Here is a 16,328-nt window from a genome sequence, read left to right as displayed (position 1 = left end):
TACAGAATGCTCCAGCTCACTTTCTAGATTCCAGAAACAGGTGCTGGAGAATTAAGCTAAAAGGTCGGTATTTAACAGAACTGTTCCTACAGATGTTTGTGTTTCTTTCCAGAGCTTTCCTGTCTACAGTGCACTTCTCCACTGTTGTGCATACAGAAGAGAAAGTAAGAGAGGAGAGAGACAGAGACAGAAGCAGAGACACAGAGACACAAAGAGAGATGCACAGAGACAGAGACACAGGCAGAGATAGAAATAAAGAGATAGAAATACTAAGAGACAAAGAGACACACAGAGAAGTAGAGATAAAGACAGAGATTCAGAGAGACACAGAGACAGAGACACATAGATAGAGGTAGAGACACAGAGACACGGAGGGAGAGACACAGAGAGACTCAGATATTGAGGTTCTTTTCTTCTAGTGTTTGTCATCTGCCTCCCGATTCCCTTTCAGCTCAGATGGGAGCTGGGGACGCTTGACACATGTGGTCAAGAGCTACAGGCCAGGGTGTGGCCGGGGACAGTATCAGAGGGCACAGGGGTGGCCTGCTTGGTGACGTCGGCACGGGGAGCCAACATTCAGAGTCTCTGAAGCAGAAGCGCTCCCACAATAACGGGGCAAAATCGCCGTGAACGCACAAAAAGCCGGAACATTTGTGTCTCTTTATTCCATTCAAGCAGCTACAGCCACCCTATCTGGGCTACCAGAATGTTGCCTCAGGGCACCTGCATTAATGACTAGAAAACAGGTGAAAGCTCTTCCAAAGAGATTAGAATTTTCCAGCTTCTTGAACAGGTAAAGATAAGCCCACGTGTGATCTTGGCTGCACCATGACGTTTGCTAACCAAACAGAAACTGGCCTTCGCTGCCACATTCGCTCAGGCCATCCCCAAACCTGCATTGTTACGGGGATCATTAATCCTTATAATTAGCACTTTTTTTTTCTTTCTTTTTCAGGATGTGGTTTCTCTGGCTCTGGGAGTGGCCTTGGTTTCATAAACAGCTGAATGTTTAAGTAGTGGACGTAAAAATACTTTGAAACAGGAACCCAGCCCCGGCCTTAATTTTGAAGTGAGGCTGACTCAGCATTGTGTCTCCCAAGCCTGTGGCAGCACTTTATTAAGTGCATCAGTAATTCAATAAATTACTTTCTGCGAATGTTGCAAACATCAGCTAAAGTTCAGGCATCTATTGGAGATGTTATCAATCTGCCCATTTAGATTCCTTTGAGCAAAGTCCTGGTTTTGGCCCAGTGTCATAGAAGAATGCAAGAGCCAGAAATGTAATAATTTTGTGCCACATCGTGCCAAGCTGGGTCCGCTCTGAGCCAGCCAACAATATTCTTTCAAAGGATATTTCTTGGTCTTCATCAAATGTGTGGAGTATTTACAAGACTCCGTGAGGTCATCTAGAAGATCGAGACGGGGTGGTTGGAAATGTTAAACATGAATTGGGTCCCTGCCCGTGTACACGCTCCGTGGTTAGTAGTGAAGTCATTAAAAAAAAAGAGTCTCAGTGCCTATCCTGTGAGGGTTCCACGTCCGTGGGAGGTGGCACTTGTCACTTCCAGGGTGTGTGAAACGTGGTGCCGGCCGCAGAGGTGGGCTTGCGGAGGAGGTCCCGGAGGGGCTTCGCCAGGTAGAACAGGCTTGGTTTTCGAGGATATTTTCTTGGCAGCCAACAGGGCTAGACCATTCAAGACAGAGGAGCTCCCGTGTGCTTGCCCAGCAGTGAGAAGTATCATGTCCTGTCTGGGAAGCAGCAGGGGTCTGGGTGGAGCCAGAGCCCAGGGATGGAGGGGACGAGACAAGAGGAAGGCTGGAAAATCTGGGAATCTGCAAACACTTGTAAGCCCTTGAGGAGTGTGGGTCTGCTTGCTGGACAGGTAGTTTTTGTTTTTTTTTAAAGATTTTATTTATTTATTTATTTATTTATTTATTTATTTATTTATTTATTTAAGAGACAGAGACAGAGTGAGCAAGAGAGAAAGCATGAGCAGGGTGAGGGGTGGAAGGAGAAGCAGACTCCCCGCTGAGCAGGGAGCTCGATGCAGGGCTCGATCCCAGGACTCCGGGATCATGACCTGTGCGGAAGGCAGATGCTTAACTGACTGAGCCTCCCAGGCGCCCCTGGACCAGTAGTTCCTAACCTATTTGGAATCATGGCTGCCTTTGAGATTCTGAGGAAAACTATAGATTCATTCTGTAGAAAAACGCATGTGTGCACACAGGTGTTTTTGGTTTGGGTTAGGTTGGGTTTTACAGTTTCAAGAAAGTCTTGCCTGACCGCAGCCCCATACTTCTCAGCTAAGGAGACTGCATGCATCTGGACCAGACACATCTTGAGAGATGATGATGAGCTCAGATCATGGGCTGAGTTTGAGCTGCCCTAGGGGACCCAAATGGACTCCTTGGACATGGGCAGTTGTCTCTCCTAAGGTCTCTTCAAAGTGGCTGAGATAATGTGCGTGCCTCACTAGCCTAATCATCCTAATTTCTTCTTATTAAAACTCTGGTTACAGTGCACCTCTGTGCACATTGGACAGTATCCCTAATATGGTAACATGGAGTAAGTCATTTAATTGTGGCTGTTCTCATCGGAAGAGCCAGCTCATAGGAAGTGGGATAAGAATGGGCTCTTGAAGCTCCATGTGGTTGGCCACCGTTGGCCTCTGACAGGTTCAAACTAGGAGTCACCCCGAGCTCTCTCTCTGGCATCCAGGACTCTTGCCTTATAGACCTCGGTCTAGCTTGGGGCAACCTGTTTTATATTTCCTCTTATGGAGAGAATCCATATGAAGCAATGGCAGTTACTAAAGGGGTGGAAGGGATCCCTGGGTGGCACAGCGGTTTGGCGCCTGCCTTTGGCCCAGGGCGCGATCCTGGAGACCCGGGATCAAATCCCATGTCAGGCTCCCGGTGCATGGAGCCTGCTTCTCCCTCTGCCTGTGTCTCTGCCTCTCTCTCTCTCTCTCTCTCTCTCTCTCTCTCTCTGTGTGACTATCATAAATAAATAAAAAATTTTTAAAAAGGGGTGGAAAATGGTGCTCTGGGGGTCAGGGGAAAGGAAACGTGGTCCCAGAGGCAGACTGTGCCTGGGCGGGGGTGCTGTCTTGTGGTAGGGCATCCCAGTCTGCTCAACATCCCAGCAGAGTGGGAGGAAAGTCACCAGTTCTAGCCTGGGGGACCCGAGGCTGCCCCCGTGAGGAGTTCTGACCCTGGTTGGGTGCCTTCGCCGATTTCTCAGTGAGCACGAAAGAACCTTTGGTCCAAACCCCAGTGACCTGGACCAACTGGGAATCACCAGTTCTGTGTTCCTTTCTGGAGGAAGGAAATTTTACAGAGGGCTCCCTGGCTTGTCAAACATTCTCGAAAGTCACGGTGGTCAGAGATCATGGCATGTCTGTTGCATTAAAAATTCCTGTTCTCCCTTCATTGTACACATATCGGGCTGGACCCCAGAACGGTTCCTGGGACCGACCCAAGACTTGGCAGTTCAGCCGTACATGTGTGCTCAGGAGACTGAACTCATTGCACACCCAAGGGCCACCCCTTACATTTATTATCATCAAATAAAAAAGAATAGGGTTTTACTCATTTCTAGCTATTTCTTAATAGCCTTGCTCGTGTGTTTTTAGATAACCAAAAATATGTTTTCTGTACAAGCCTTTCAGTTTGCCAGAAACCAAAGCCAGTTCTCCCTTTTCATCTTAGATGGCATCTCTGAGGCTTGGCAAACACTGGGACATCCCTGTGTAGAGTCTGAGCACGTTGCCAGCTGTGATGAGGGGCCTGAGGCCTGCCCAGGGTCACACTCTCTGCTCCAGGCCCCCCTGTCCTGACCCAGGGGCACCTCTTTTCTTGACCTCCCTGCCTCGATGGACTGACCCCTTCATCCTTCCTGCCCTGTCTGACACACCGTCCGGGGTCTCAGGACATGGAGGCCCCTCGTCAGGTTCCGGGAGATGAAAGTCCACCTCATCTAACCCTGAGTGGGCCCCGAAGGTGAGCTGTGATTAGCTCACTGCTGAGCATCTGTCTCTTGCTTGCTTGGCCTGTGTCACAACAGGCCTATTTGGGGTGTGGCTTGTCTGGCGCATTGCTTCCCGGGGTATGTTAGAAGGCCGTCGCATGTGTGTGTCTTATCTGTAGCATGCTTTTGTCTAGCAAATGATTTATTATTTGTTATATTGAAAAGCATATCCTGAATGGATGGTCGGTGCCAGGCAGGAATCGATGACGTCGATTCTGGTTATTTGCCTTTGTAATGGATGCTGCTGTTGTTGTTTTCTGTATGGCGGTGATCTGTAAGGGTTTTGAGGAGATCATGCCTTCTTTTGAGGCTTGACATCTTGGCACATGGAGCAGCCTCAGGCCTGCTGGGGCCGAGCCTGGCGTGCTGGTCTTGGGAGACTCTGTGAACACCGCACACTGCATGTAGCAGCCCACCCCCCCGCCTCTGTGCAGACAGCATGAACATCCGTGACCCCTTTTCTGTGACCTAATGTCATTTTAAAAATTCAGACCTGAGAACCACCAAGACTGTGGACACACGAAACCCATACATAGTGGAGCGGTCAGTCCTCCCTTCTCTTCGGTGGGGCGGGGGGGGGGGTGGCTATGGTAGTAAATAAAGCGACAGCTGTGATAATCCTAGAAACCGCTGTATTGATTGGGCGCTTGCCCCGTCAGGCCTGTTCCAAGTACTTTCATATGTGAGCGCACTCTGCATACAGCAGCGTGTGAGGCGGGAGTAGCACTGGACTTGTTCTGGAAAACAGGAAATGCAGCCCCCCCCCGGGTGGGGGCAGGGCAAGGCGAGGACTAAACCCACAGAAGGACCAAGGGGGGAAGGTGTGAGGGGCACATGGGGCTTGTGGGGAGGTGGACCCCAGCTTCACTGAGGGAGCACAGTGATGGGAGCACGGCCTGCCTGGGAAGGGTCTCAGTCTAGCAGGGCCCAGGCTCCATCCCGGGGCTGGGGGAGGCCATGGAGAGCTCTGAGGAGGGAGAAGATGATATGCAGGATGGATAGGGATGAGCTGGGAGTGCAGAGAGGGGCCGGGAAAGGCTCCTAGGTGCTCCCCTCTGGCAGGCCCCAGCATCAGAGGCACGGGGGAGACCCCAGAGCACCATGTGTGCGTGCAGTGGGGTTGGGGAGCTGCGTGTTTTACAAAGCCCCCTGGGAATCCCGATGCCAAGCTGGAGAACACTGGGGCTTCCACAGGGGCCCAGGAATGAGGTCAGGACTTTCCGCCACGGGGACAGCAGGAGGGAAGGATTGATGCCTCGCAGGGCTGACCAACACCCTGGCTGGTGCTGAAGGCTCTCAGGACCCAAGTGAGGCCATCGGGAAGGGAGCATCTGAGTGTCTCAATGAGAGACTTCTGTCCTGGACAGTCTCCTGTGTGCTCTGCTCCCCTGCACACTCCTTTTCTGGCCCCTTCTGTCCTAGTGGAAAGTTGTCAGATGACCTGGTGTTAGAGACCTCATGAGAGCCAGTTCAAAGTTGCTTTTATTTTCATTTAAAGATTTTATTTATTTATTTATTTATTTATTTATTTATTTATTTGAGAGAGAGAGCATGTGCAAGAGTAGAGTGTGTGTGTGTGTGGGGGGGGGTGTGCAAGGCAGAGGGAGGAGCAGACTCCCCAATGAGCAGAGATCTGCCCGGCCTGGGACTCGATCCCAGGACCCCGGGATCATGACCTGAGCCGAAGGCAGACGCTTCACCGACGGAAGGTGCCCCCCAAGGGCCCCGCAGGTGCCCCCAAAGGGTTGATTTTAAGAGGAGGACGGCTTGGGGCACATGGGGCCTAGACCAAATAGAGCTGCTGTGGGCATTTCCGGCGGCGCCCGGCCTGGGAGCCGCTGGCCTCATGTACACGGTCCCCATCCGTCCCGTCAGTTGTTCAGCAGATACAGGATGCGAGACCTGCCTGCTGTGGGCGACGACGTCCGCAGGCCCGGCTCTGCGTCCTTTACCTGGGGCCTGGGCTTCCGTGTCTGTGAGTCCGTCTGTCCCTGGGACTCCCCTGGACGGCTGGCAGCGCCCAGCTGGGGCTCGCCGTGGGGCCCGGGGGTGGTGAGCGGGCCCGGGGCCTCGTGGCAGGTGGCCACGCGGTCCCCGGGTCATCCGCGGGGGACCGAGGAGGCCTTTCCTGCTGCGACTTGCCCGCTGCTCCTCTCTGCAGATCCCGACCTGTGTGCACCCCTCCCGGGCCCCCGGCCACGCCGGCGCTCGTGAGCCCGTGGCTGCCCTCAGGACTGCGAGCGGCACAGGATGGAGCGTGAGCGTGGGGCCCTTTGCCAGGCCTTCTCTTAGCGGCTCCCCCGTGTCGTAGTCGGCGCGCCTTCCTGTCTGCTCCTGACTTCAGCGTTCGGAGGAGACCAAGGGCGGCAGCAGCAGCGTCCCCCGGAGCGGCTGTGGGGCTGTGGTCGGGCCTGCCCCCTCCCTGTCCCCTCGCTGCCCCTCCCTGGCTCCCCTTCCTCCTTCCCAGTCCCCCTCCCCTCTCTGGGTTCCCCATTCACAGCCTCACCGCTGGGGCTTCTGCTTCCAGAAACCCCAGACTCCCCATCGCCCCCCTTCACCTCCGCTGGGGACCCCGGCGTTGATGGGGCGACCCCATGGCCCAGGCCGTGGCTCTGCGGGCAGCCTCCGGCGGCTCCCCACCGTGCTCCTGCGCGGGCCGGGGCCTTGAGAGCTGGCACTGCGCCCCTCAGGGCGGCTGCCGGGCCATTCTTTTGAAGTGAGTAATCCGGAGCCAGTCCAAGAAATAGCCAGTGCTGTGGCCCGGTCTCAGGGGGCGAGCCAATTGCCTCATCACGTGAGGCGTCCAGGGAGCGGCCTTGGCGGGCCTGGGCCCTGCCTCGGGGGGTCCGTCGGGGAGCCCTGACCCCAGCACCCAGGGCGGGTGCTCCGAGTCTGCGGGGAGCCGCACGGTGGGACGATCCTCGGCCTGTTCCCTTCTGGTTGAAAATCATTTTGAATCGGTCGGAAGGGCTCTGTAGAGACTTTCTGCGTTCGAAAGTCCGCGCCACGTAGCCCCCAGTCTCTTTAATGTGGTGCCCCGAGCACACGCACGTCACGTCTGGGGGTCTGCAGGCGCTGGCCGAATCTGGGGACGGGAGCCGGCCTCTGCGAGCCGGCGCCTTCCGCCCTGGCGCCCCTTTCCTGCGGCCCGATTTCTGGGGGGTGGAGGCGGGGCCCCCACAAGGAGCAGAGCGGGCCCGGGGAGCTCCGTGGGAATGCGGCGCTGCCTCCACCGCACCAGCTGCACGTTGGGCGGCGGAGGGGGCCGGGGGGGGGCGTTTAAATACTGTATCGAGTTGCTTGGAAATCACATTAAGCCCCAGAAAGCCCGGGGCGAGCAGAAGGTGTGTCTGGGAAACTGGGTGCCCGACAAATGACAGGAAGATGTGAGAACAGACCGGGAAGGGTTTCGATTGAGAAAGAGTCGGTGTGTAATGGGGCTGAGTTCTAGGGGCACAGGCATGGCTCTCCTCGGCAGAAAGGCCGGGGAAGGCGGGCGGCGCGTCTTCAGCCACAAGTTCAGGCGTGATTTGTCAGCAGGGCTTGGCCGTCAGCCTGCAGTCGCTGATGCCCTCTGCCACCTCCGCTCGCTGTGCTGGCGGCGTATTTCAGAACCCAAGCGATAAGAACTGCGAGATTAACCGCCTGGGCAAATGCTCAGTAGGGTCCCCTTGGGTTACAGACGGTGGGAAAAGTGACCCGGACCCACGTAACTGGCTCCTTTCATCTTTCCTCAAAACTCTGGGTAATACAAAATGTTTAAATCTAGAAGTTTTAAGGAGCGTTGGTGCAACTGTAGCCGAGCTTGCTACAAAGTAGCTGTTGTGATGAATAAACAGAAAACCCCACCCATGGCACCGTCTCCAGGTTGCGCAGAGGCATCCGGAGGAGTCCCCGGGATTCTTGGAGACGCGCATTCCCAGGCTCCGAGGAGGCTCCCTGGACTACGCGGACGCGGTTTTCTGCGCTCCAGAACAGAGCTGGCAGGTTGGCCCCATCCCACCTGGCCGCAGCCAGCACACCTGAGGGCTCGAGGACCCGCTGCCGTGCCTGGCAGGCCGAGGTTGGCTGGAGGGCAGGAGGCCTCAGTTTCTCCCTGCGTGAATCCACGCGTAGCGCCGTCCGAGCATCCTCATGCCCCGGCAGCTGGCTTCCTCCAGAGACCGCGATCCCAGGGAAAGCCAGGCGGAAACCACGACGTCTTTGAGGACCTCGGCTCAGGAGTCACGCCGTCTTCCCTGCAGCACCCTCTTGGCTGCACGGCTTGGTCCTGTTCGTGCAGGGAGGAATGAGGAGCCCTTTCCAAAGAGTACAGGGTGCTGAGGAACCTCGCCGTTTGCTATCCTGGGTTGGCGAGTCGTGGCTTTTAGCTGGACACCACCGAATCCAGCTCTGGTTAACTTAATGAGAAAAAGAACTGGACAGAAGGTTCCTGGATCGTTCTGAGAATCAACCGGATGTCTGGAGACCAAGGCTCAGAAGAGGGACAGGAGCCCGGGAGGCCCTGAACCACAGTTAAGGCCCAGCCACAGGAAGCTTCGGGTAAGGATGTGGCCTGTGGTCCGTGGCACCGATGCTGCTGGGCATGTCTGGCACCGGCCTCTCATGACAGTGGCTTCCGCCAACACTTCCGAAACATCCCTGGGTGTGTTCACCCTGAAAAGTCAGAGTCTTGGGTAGGATTGATTGTTGGAGCCCGTCGCACCTCCCTGCCATGGTTTGGCTACAGGTACGTGGAGGGCGGGGCCTGCAGGTGGGCCCCTGGTGGCACTCAGAAGACGATGCCAGGAGGCAGGAAGAGAGTGTCGACGCTGAGGGCAGCCCCCGGACAGCAGACGTCCACCCTTCCTGCCTTGTACTGAGCTCCAGGGTTATTTTTGGTCTCAAATGCACCCCGAATAAAAAAAATGCACCCCGAATTACAACATTCATACATTCTTGAAAAGTTACGTTGATTCGAATTGTGGTTTATCTACACTGGCTAAGCTTAATACCTTTTAGAAGTCTCGCAGATAATCCTTCCCCAAAGCAGCTAATCCTTTTAGAGAACAAATAATCACTTCTTAACCTTTTTATTTTTGAAGATCAAGACTCTGTATATTGGGTTTTCTCAAGGCAGAGTATCCAGCACTTAGGCATCCTCTTTTGCTCAAGAGTGAGGAAATGTTTCGGGTTTATAGATAACCGCTTGCAATTGCTCATGCTGTGTGGAAAAAAAAAAAAATCAGAACACTGAGGGTTTTTTTCTTTCTCCACTGTAATTGATGATTGTCTGGAAGGAAGTATGGGGCTATTAAAATTTTTAAAGAGCTTGTATTTATTTATTTTATCTTACCTGCAAGACTGTTTAAAAAGCCAATTTAAGAAGTAAGACCTGGAACATTTGCATGAGTGAAGATACAGGCTTTTTTGTTTTGTTTTGTTTTGTTTTTGTTTTTGTTTTTGTTTTTGCTGTTAAGACCTGGGGAGTCCCATTTGGAAGAGTCACCTTTAACATTAATTTTTTTCCTCCCGCGAGAGGCTTTCACATTACGGCAGAAATATCTTGTTCCATTTCCTCCGGTTGCTTTCACGCTTCCTGGATGAGGGAGCGAGGCCCCGAGGTGACAGCTGGGCAGGAGGCTGGACGGGGTGGGCGTGGTGAGCCACACAGAGACCTGACTCGCTGCTCCAAGCTGGTGACAGATTCTGCGTGTCCGGAACAGTCCCGATGGCCTGGGGAGCACGGAGAAGCAGCAGAGGAGCAACTGGAAGCAGGCGGGGAGACCGGTGGGGCAGGTGCTCTCAAAATCTAACAGATGACAGAGAGTGCCTGATGATGGTTGCCGTTCAGGTGCCTCTGTGTGTCAGATGCATGCCTGGGTCTTGTCGCTTTTTGCCCGGTGACAGGCCAGTGGCCTGGAGTGGTCTCTGTCACGGTAGGTTCTCTTACACGTCTCGAGGGGTGTGGGGGGTGCTCACTGTAGACCTGGACGGCATTAATATCTCAATGAGACTAATTCGGCTGCTTTCTTCTCTAGCGCTAGAACCTAGAGGGGTCATTGGTTGATATAAATGATATAAATGAAGTACTGGTTGATATTTTCAGGGGCTGTGTTACTAAGGAACATATTCCTTTAATTACTAGACCCATTGTGGCAAGGTGCTCCCGTCTGAGAGGGCACAGGAGATGGTTGTGGGTTCACTTGGTGGGTCTGGATCGTCTTCAGTCTAGGGGTTGCTTGTGTGTGCAGTGTCAGCCCATTTTTATGATTGGTAAAACTGAGACTTGGACGAGTGAAATGAGTTGTTCAAGGCCATATAACGAGAAGGCGGCCGGGCTGGGACTCCGGATGCCAAGTAGGGCGTGCGTCGTCGCTGGACCTGGACACTAGGCCTTGCCGAGGGGGAACAGCTTGGAGGGGTTGCAGCCTGGGAGTCCCCGTAGCTTGTATGTGCCTCCTCCTGTCCCTCCAGACCATGATTCCCAGATGCTTACATCTTGGCATAAAATATAAGGTTAAAGAAAATACAATAAGTAACATTTTTGAGTGAGGTATCTTCATCATTTATACCAGATTACAAATGACTCTGATCCCGTGGTGGGGCATAAAGTGAGTCACTTTCCTGATTTTAATTTTTCTGTTAAGGGAGAACAGTAATTTCTACTTTCCTGGTGCATTTTATTGTATATTTATTATTATTGCATTATCATTATTCTTTAAAGGTGCTGTGGCTTTTTCCATAGTTTATTATATTTAGCCATAAAACACAGAAGGCAGCATCATTTTTTTAGCTAAGAAAATTGATGCAGTCTACAAAAACTATTAGAGAGTATTAGTTTCCTACATACAGTAATCCTGAATTGCTTTTTTTCCCCCTCAAGATTCATATGATTGCATTAGTGGTAAACTTCAGATTTATGGCTCAAACAGAACTTCAGAGAAGATTTATTTCGGGAGATTGGTTGTTTTTTCAGTTTTCCAACCTATCATACAAAGCATCTGAACAAACTTTGAAATTCTCTTAATTTAACAAAGAGACCGTCCTCTGATTGCTCTTGTTTTGTTTATCCGGGTGTCTTGAGTGCACCCACTTCCTGGCCTGCTCCTTCTTTCAGTAAATTGCGTTGGTCCTTATCGACAGACCTCTGTGTGTGTTTCCTTAGAGCTTGGATTTTCTGAGCAGGAAGGAAAGAGGAGAAAACTCAGTGCAGATACGGCCTTTCTTTAACTGTTTTTAAATGCGCACATGATCGCTGCTTCGTTATCGATTCCATCCGTCCTTCTGTGGGAAGTTTGCCCGGTGCCAATCCATTTCTTTCTTTCTTTCTTTCTTTTTTTTCCACGTTTTTAATGGTCTTTTTCTGTGCACCGAGAACCATTTCTTCTGGGCGTGTGACAGATTTGCTGTGCTGGGTTCGATTAGCATGCTTGTCTGAGCCCCAATCCATCTGCAACGCAGCCTGATTAAAGGGGAGAAATAGTAAACATCCTGTCCTGGGTGCAGACTTGGAGGTGTGTGCTGGAAATGTGTGTCTCCCTTGGAAAGAACATTTCGGAAAACACAGTGTTTGGTAGATAAGGGCTGCACTCGTCATGTCTCATCAGAGAACAATCGTAGCCTTCAGTTTCATATCGTCCTGCTTTTAGCCCAACTTTTATAGCTGAACCAAGCACTGAGCGCTGTGTGAGAGGTCAAGGTCAGCACAAATCAGCTTTCACCCTGGGAAACAAAAATTAGCGGAATAGCCCTGCAAAGTGGCATGTTTGTTAAATACAGCAATTGTTGTGAATGGATTTATGCATTCAATTTGTTTGCAGTTGTCAAAACCTCATTAATTGGAAGCCCAATGACATTGTTTGCTGTTTCAGATCAGTTTTAAATTACACATGTACTGCTTAATCTTAAAAGCAAAATTAAACCTTGCATTGGTATATACACTTCAAGTTACCACACTAAGCCGTTTTAGGCCGGGGGAGGGAGTTTAATACACGTTGTAAAATAAAATTAGGAGTTCCTTTGGCTTCCGTGGTGGCTCATGTAATTAGGTTCTGTCAACTGTAATTTTTCAGGTTAATTTCTTCCACGATGTATGCTGGGTAAATAATAAAGCTATAAATCCCTTTCTACATTTAAATTATTGTATAAATCCTTAGTATTAATGCAATAAAGTATTTTAAGTAAATTTCTTGGAAGTATGAGTTGTATGGCACGTAGGCAAAGTTGATGTCCTTTTTTTAGAAATCAGCAAAGATAGGTATTTTATTTGTCTAACAAATACAGGGGTTGATCAAGTCTCTAAGCCCAGGTGCCAGGGACACAAAGGTCATGAGGTCGCTGCCTCTGAGAACCTGCAAATCTCCTGTGGCCTTTTCAAAAGGTTCCCTGAGACAAGTGTGCCCGAAGGTTTCCTGCCAGGCGTGGCCAGATGGTGGGGAGCCGTGGCCAGCAGCGGGCACCCCTAGAGAAGGTATGGGGGACGCCAGCCGGCTTGGCTACAAGACACTCTTTTCCATCCCGTTCCTGAGTATCATGATCTGGGCTCTGGAAGTCTTAGCCTGGGGTCTCATGAGAGTTTGTGGATAAAATTCAGAGGGTCTGTAAATTTAGACAGCAAGAACATTTACCCCTTCATTTCCATATAATCACCTTCCAGTCTTACACCCCTTGTACCTATACAGTGGGACCCTCCAAGCCCAGCCCCACCTCCCGGCCACCATAGTCTCTCCTTCCCTCTGGTTTTGTCTTGGCCAGAATGTGATATACCTGGACTCTCTACAATACGTAGCCTAGTGAGTCTGGCTTCTTTCACGTAGCTTATGGATTTCAGAATCACTCTTGTGTGGTGTGGATCACCAGTTCCTCCCATTTTACTGAGTGGTGTTCCACTGTACGGAAGGCCCACCGTGTGTTTCATCTTTCCCCAGGTGTGGGGCGTGTGGGTGGGTTCCAGTTTGGGGCACATATGAATAAAATGGCTGTAACATGTGCATAGAAGCTTCGGTATGAACCTGGGTTTTCAACTCACTTGGAAGAGTTGCTGGATGGCATGTCATGTATGTTTATTTTGATAAGAACCTTCCAAGCTGTTTTCCGTAGTGGGCAACCCTTTGCTTTCCCACCAGCAGAGCGTGAATGTTCCCGTTGCTCTGTACACTCACCAGCATTTGATATTGTCAGTCTTTTCCCTTTTTTTTTTTTTCCTTTTTTGATTTTTGCCTTTGGTATAGGTGAGTAATAGGATCTTACTGCAGTTTTAATTCGCATATCCTTAATGACTAAGGGTGTTGAGCATCTTTTCCTGTGCTTACTTGCTCAATGCCCATCTTTGGTAGTGTCTGCTTAAATCTTTTGTCCATTTTATTTTATTTTAAAGATTTTATTTATTTATTCATGAGAGACCTACAGAGAGGGAGAGAGGCAGAGACACAGGCAGAGGGAGAAGCAGCCTCCATGCAAAGAGCCCGATGTGGAACTCGATCCTGGGAATCCGGGGCCACGCCTTGAGTCAAAGGGAGGTGCTCAACCGCTGAGCCACTCAGGTGTCCCTCTTTTGTCCATTTTAAAAATTAAATGTTGTTCCACCTATATATTTTGAGGTCTCTGAAAGTATTATTCTGCGAGTAACCTTCACTCGATGGCCCAAAGGATGCATGTCACCAAAAGGGTTAAGAGCCCTTGAGAGACACACTATCCTTAAAATATCTTTTATTCTTTACATTTTTGCATTTTCTTGTGGCACATGTCCTTGTTCAAAGTCTGTCACACACCATTTCCAAGGTAGCAGCTTGCCCATGATAGAATATATTGCTACCCCATCATTCTTTCTGTGCTGTGTACATAAAATGGGATTTCAAAACATCACCCTCAAGTGTGGGCGGGATTCCTTATGCCTCCCCTCCTCTTCAGTGAGCAGTAAGGCATTTCTTCTGTTTTTATTTATGAAATTCTTTGGCCCTCTTCAATTCTTTACTCAAATGGAAGGAATCTTAATTTGCAGGAAAAATGTGAACCAATATATTCCAAGAAAATGGTCCCGTTCCAGCTTTTGCATTAGGAGCTCTTTTCTTAAAGCAGCATGAGTGTGCAGTTGTCTCTGCAACACTGTGAATTAACGATTTTCGGTGTTTCCAACACAGCTCCTCAGTGGAGCTCGCGTCTCAGCAAAAATGCTTTTTCTCTGGTTGAGATATTTTTTACGTGTCTTGTGGACTCTTCAAAGTGGATAGCTAAATTGTGACTTAGTCATAACCAAATATGTGGCGCAAGGCTCAATACAGTCTTCAGTGGCTAATATTTTTAGAAATCATCAGCTTATTTATCACCAGCACAGGAGTTTTATTTTGTGCTTCTTCTTTTTTTTCTTTTTAACATTTATTTTTATTTATTTATTCATGAGAGACACAGAGAGAGAGAGGCAGAGACACAGGCAGAGGGAGAAGCAGGCACCGTGCAGGGAGCCTGATGTGGGACTCAATCCCGGGTCTCCAGGATCAGGCCCTGGGCTGAAGGCAGACGCTAAACCGCTGAGCCACCCGGGCTGCCCTTTTGTGCTTCTTCTATTAAAGAATATAAGGCCCAGAAATGTTGTATTATTTTATTTTAATCTGATAATTAATATAGTAATGATGATTAATAAATGATTAATCTGACTGAGGATTCTCTTTTTCTCCATCAGAGAGAAAAAAGAAGGGGTGCCTGGGTGGCTCAGTCAGTTAAGGGTCTGCCTTCAGCTCAGGTGGTGATCCCGGGCCCCGGATCAAGCCCCACATCGTCGGGCTCCCTGCTCAGTAGAGAGTCTGCTTCTCCCTCTCCCTCTGCCCCTCCTCCTGCTCATACTCTTTCTCTCTCTCAAATAAATAAATTAAATCTCTTATAAAAAAAAAAAGAAAGAAAAAAGAAACTGAACAAGAAAAGTAAATGCAACGTATACGTTGAAAATTCATGTTGGGCGCATACATGAAAACATGCCGTGGTGAGGAACGCTGCCATGTGTTAATTATTGCTTTAGAATGAGCACTTGTGATAAATTGATGCCCTAAATTTTATATTTGGCACATTTAGCATATGCAAATGAATGTTAAGTGCTTATGGTTCTGGGAGTAAGAGATAGAAAAAAACTCCTTACCTCCTAGCTGTGTGCAGTCCCTCGTGCAAACGAGGATCTCCGTGGGTGCAAAGACGGGAACGGTTATAAAGGCAGAAGCGCCTCAGGGAGTCCATTTGGAGTCCTGTGACTTCATGTAGGCCTCATGGGTGTCCCTTCTACTCTTTTTTCTCCTAGCCTACGGAGAAAGCAGGGTGGAGAAGGCGCCTTTGCTCATTTGCACACGCGTGTGCTCAGGGCCACTCTCCCTCTGCACCGTATCAGGTTCCCGCTGCTGCTGTGACAAGTTAGCAAACATTTAGCAGCGTAGACCCCCATTTCCGCAGGTCAGGGCCCAGCACAGCTGCTGTGTGCGTCTTGCTGGTTCTCCGTTAGACGCTCAGGGGACGAAATCAGGGTGTTGGCAGGGCCAGGCTCCTTGGCGGAGGCTCCGGATGTGGGGCTCCCAAGGCCAGCTGGTGGGGTGCGCGTTCCCATGCAGCCTGTCGGCCGGGTGGCCCTCAGATCAAGACAGCCCCCCTCCGTGGCTCCTGGCTCCTGTCCTCCAACGTCAGGCTGGCACCTAGGGGGTCCCTCTCCTGCTGGAGTGTCCCCACACCGCCCCCCGCTGCCATGTCTCTCTCACTCGTGGGACCTGGGCCCACTCCCTGATCCACGATGCTCACCCCGGGTTGATGTGAGCTGATTCGTAACCCTGATTCCACCTGCCGCGGCCCTCCCCAGCTGCACCTGGATGAGCGCTTGATGGAGAAAGCCCAGGCGGGGGTGGGGGGGATCTCGGGGGCTGTTCTCTGAATCCTGCCTCCCAGCATCCCGCACGTGCACGTTCAGAGCAAAATAACAAAACTCAAGGTTCTCCTGAGTGACTGTTTGCAGCCCAGGGATTTGTTTCCATTTCTGAGACAATATGTGCTGAGATAATTCTGCGATATTTACACATTTGGTGTTTACGCCTCATGGACTCTATTATACATATCTTTAGGAATTCTCTTTACATAAATTAAGATGATTTTTCTCCTTCCCGAAAACATAGCAACATGCGGCACATTCTGGATGAAAATGAGGAATTGTTTACACCATGAGCCAAATTAAAACTCTGGGAGGATTCTGATGCACGAAGAGAGAAAACGTGCTCAAATGTATGGCATATTTTAGGTTTCCTAGGGATTTCTTTGCAGGAATCATCACAAATTAATATTAAGAAGCTAC

General features: G+C 50.6%; 1 protein-coding gene across 4 annotated transcripts in view; it reads left to right on the top strand.

The window, feature by feature from the left end:
* Positions 1–16,328, top strand: part of PTPRE (protein tyrosine phosphatase receptor type E) — a 159,434-nt gene that overhangs the window by 7,102 nt on the left and 136,004 nt on the right. For 2 of the 4 annotated variants that reach the window (XM_041742758.1, XM_041742760.1), the window contains exon 1: positions 9,664–9,948. The exons of the other annotated variants lie outside the window; for them this stretch is intronic. The gene's annotated coding sequence lies outside the window, so the exon portion shown is untranslated. Of the gene's footprint in view, positions 1–9,663; positions 9,949–16,328 lie in introns of those variants that run through there. 4 annotated transcript variants of the gene reach the window in all.

Source organism: Vulpes lagopus, chromosome 2 (assembly GCF_018345385.1).
Source record: "Vulpes lagopus strain Blue_001 chromosome 2, ASM1834538v1, whole genome shotgun sequence".
Lineage (NCBI taxonomy): Eukaryota > Metazoa > Chordata > Mammalia > Carnivora > Canidae > Vulpes > Vulpes lagopus.
Note: the sequence above shows the minus strand (reverse complement) of the source record. Positions and strands in the feature narration are given on the sequence as shown.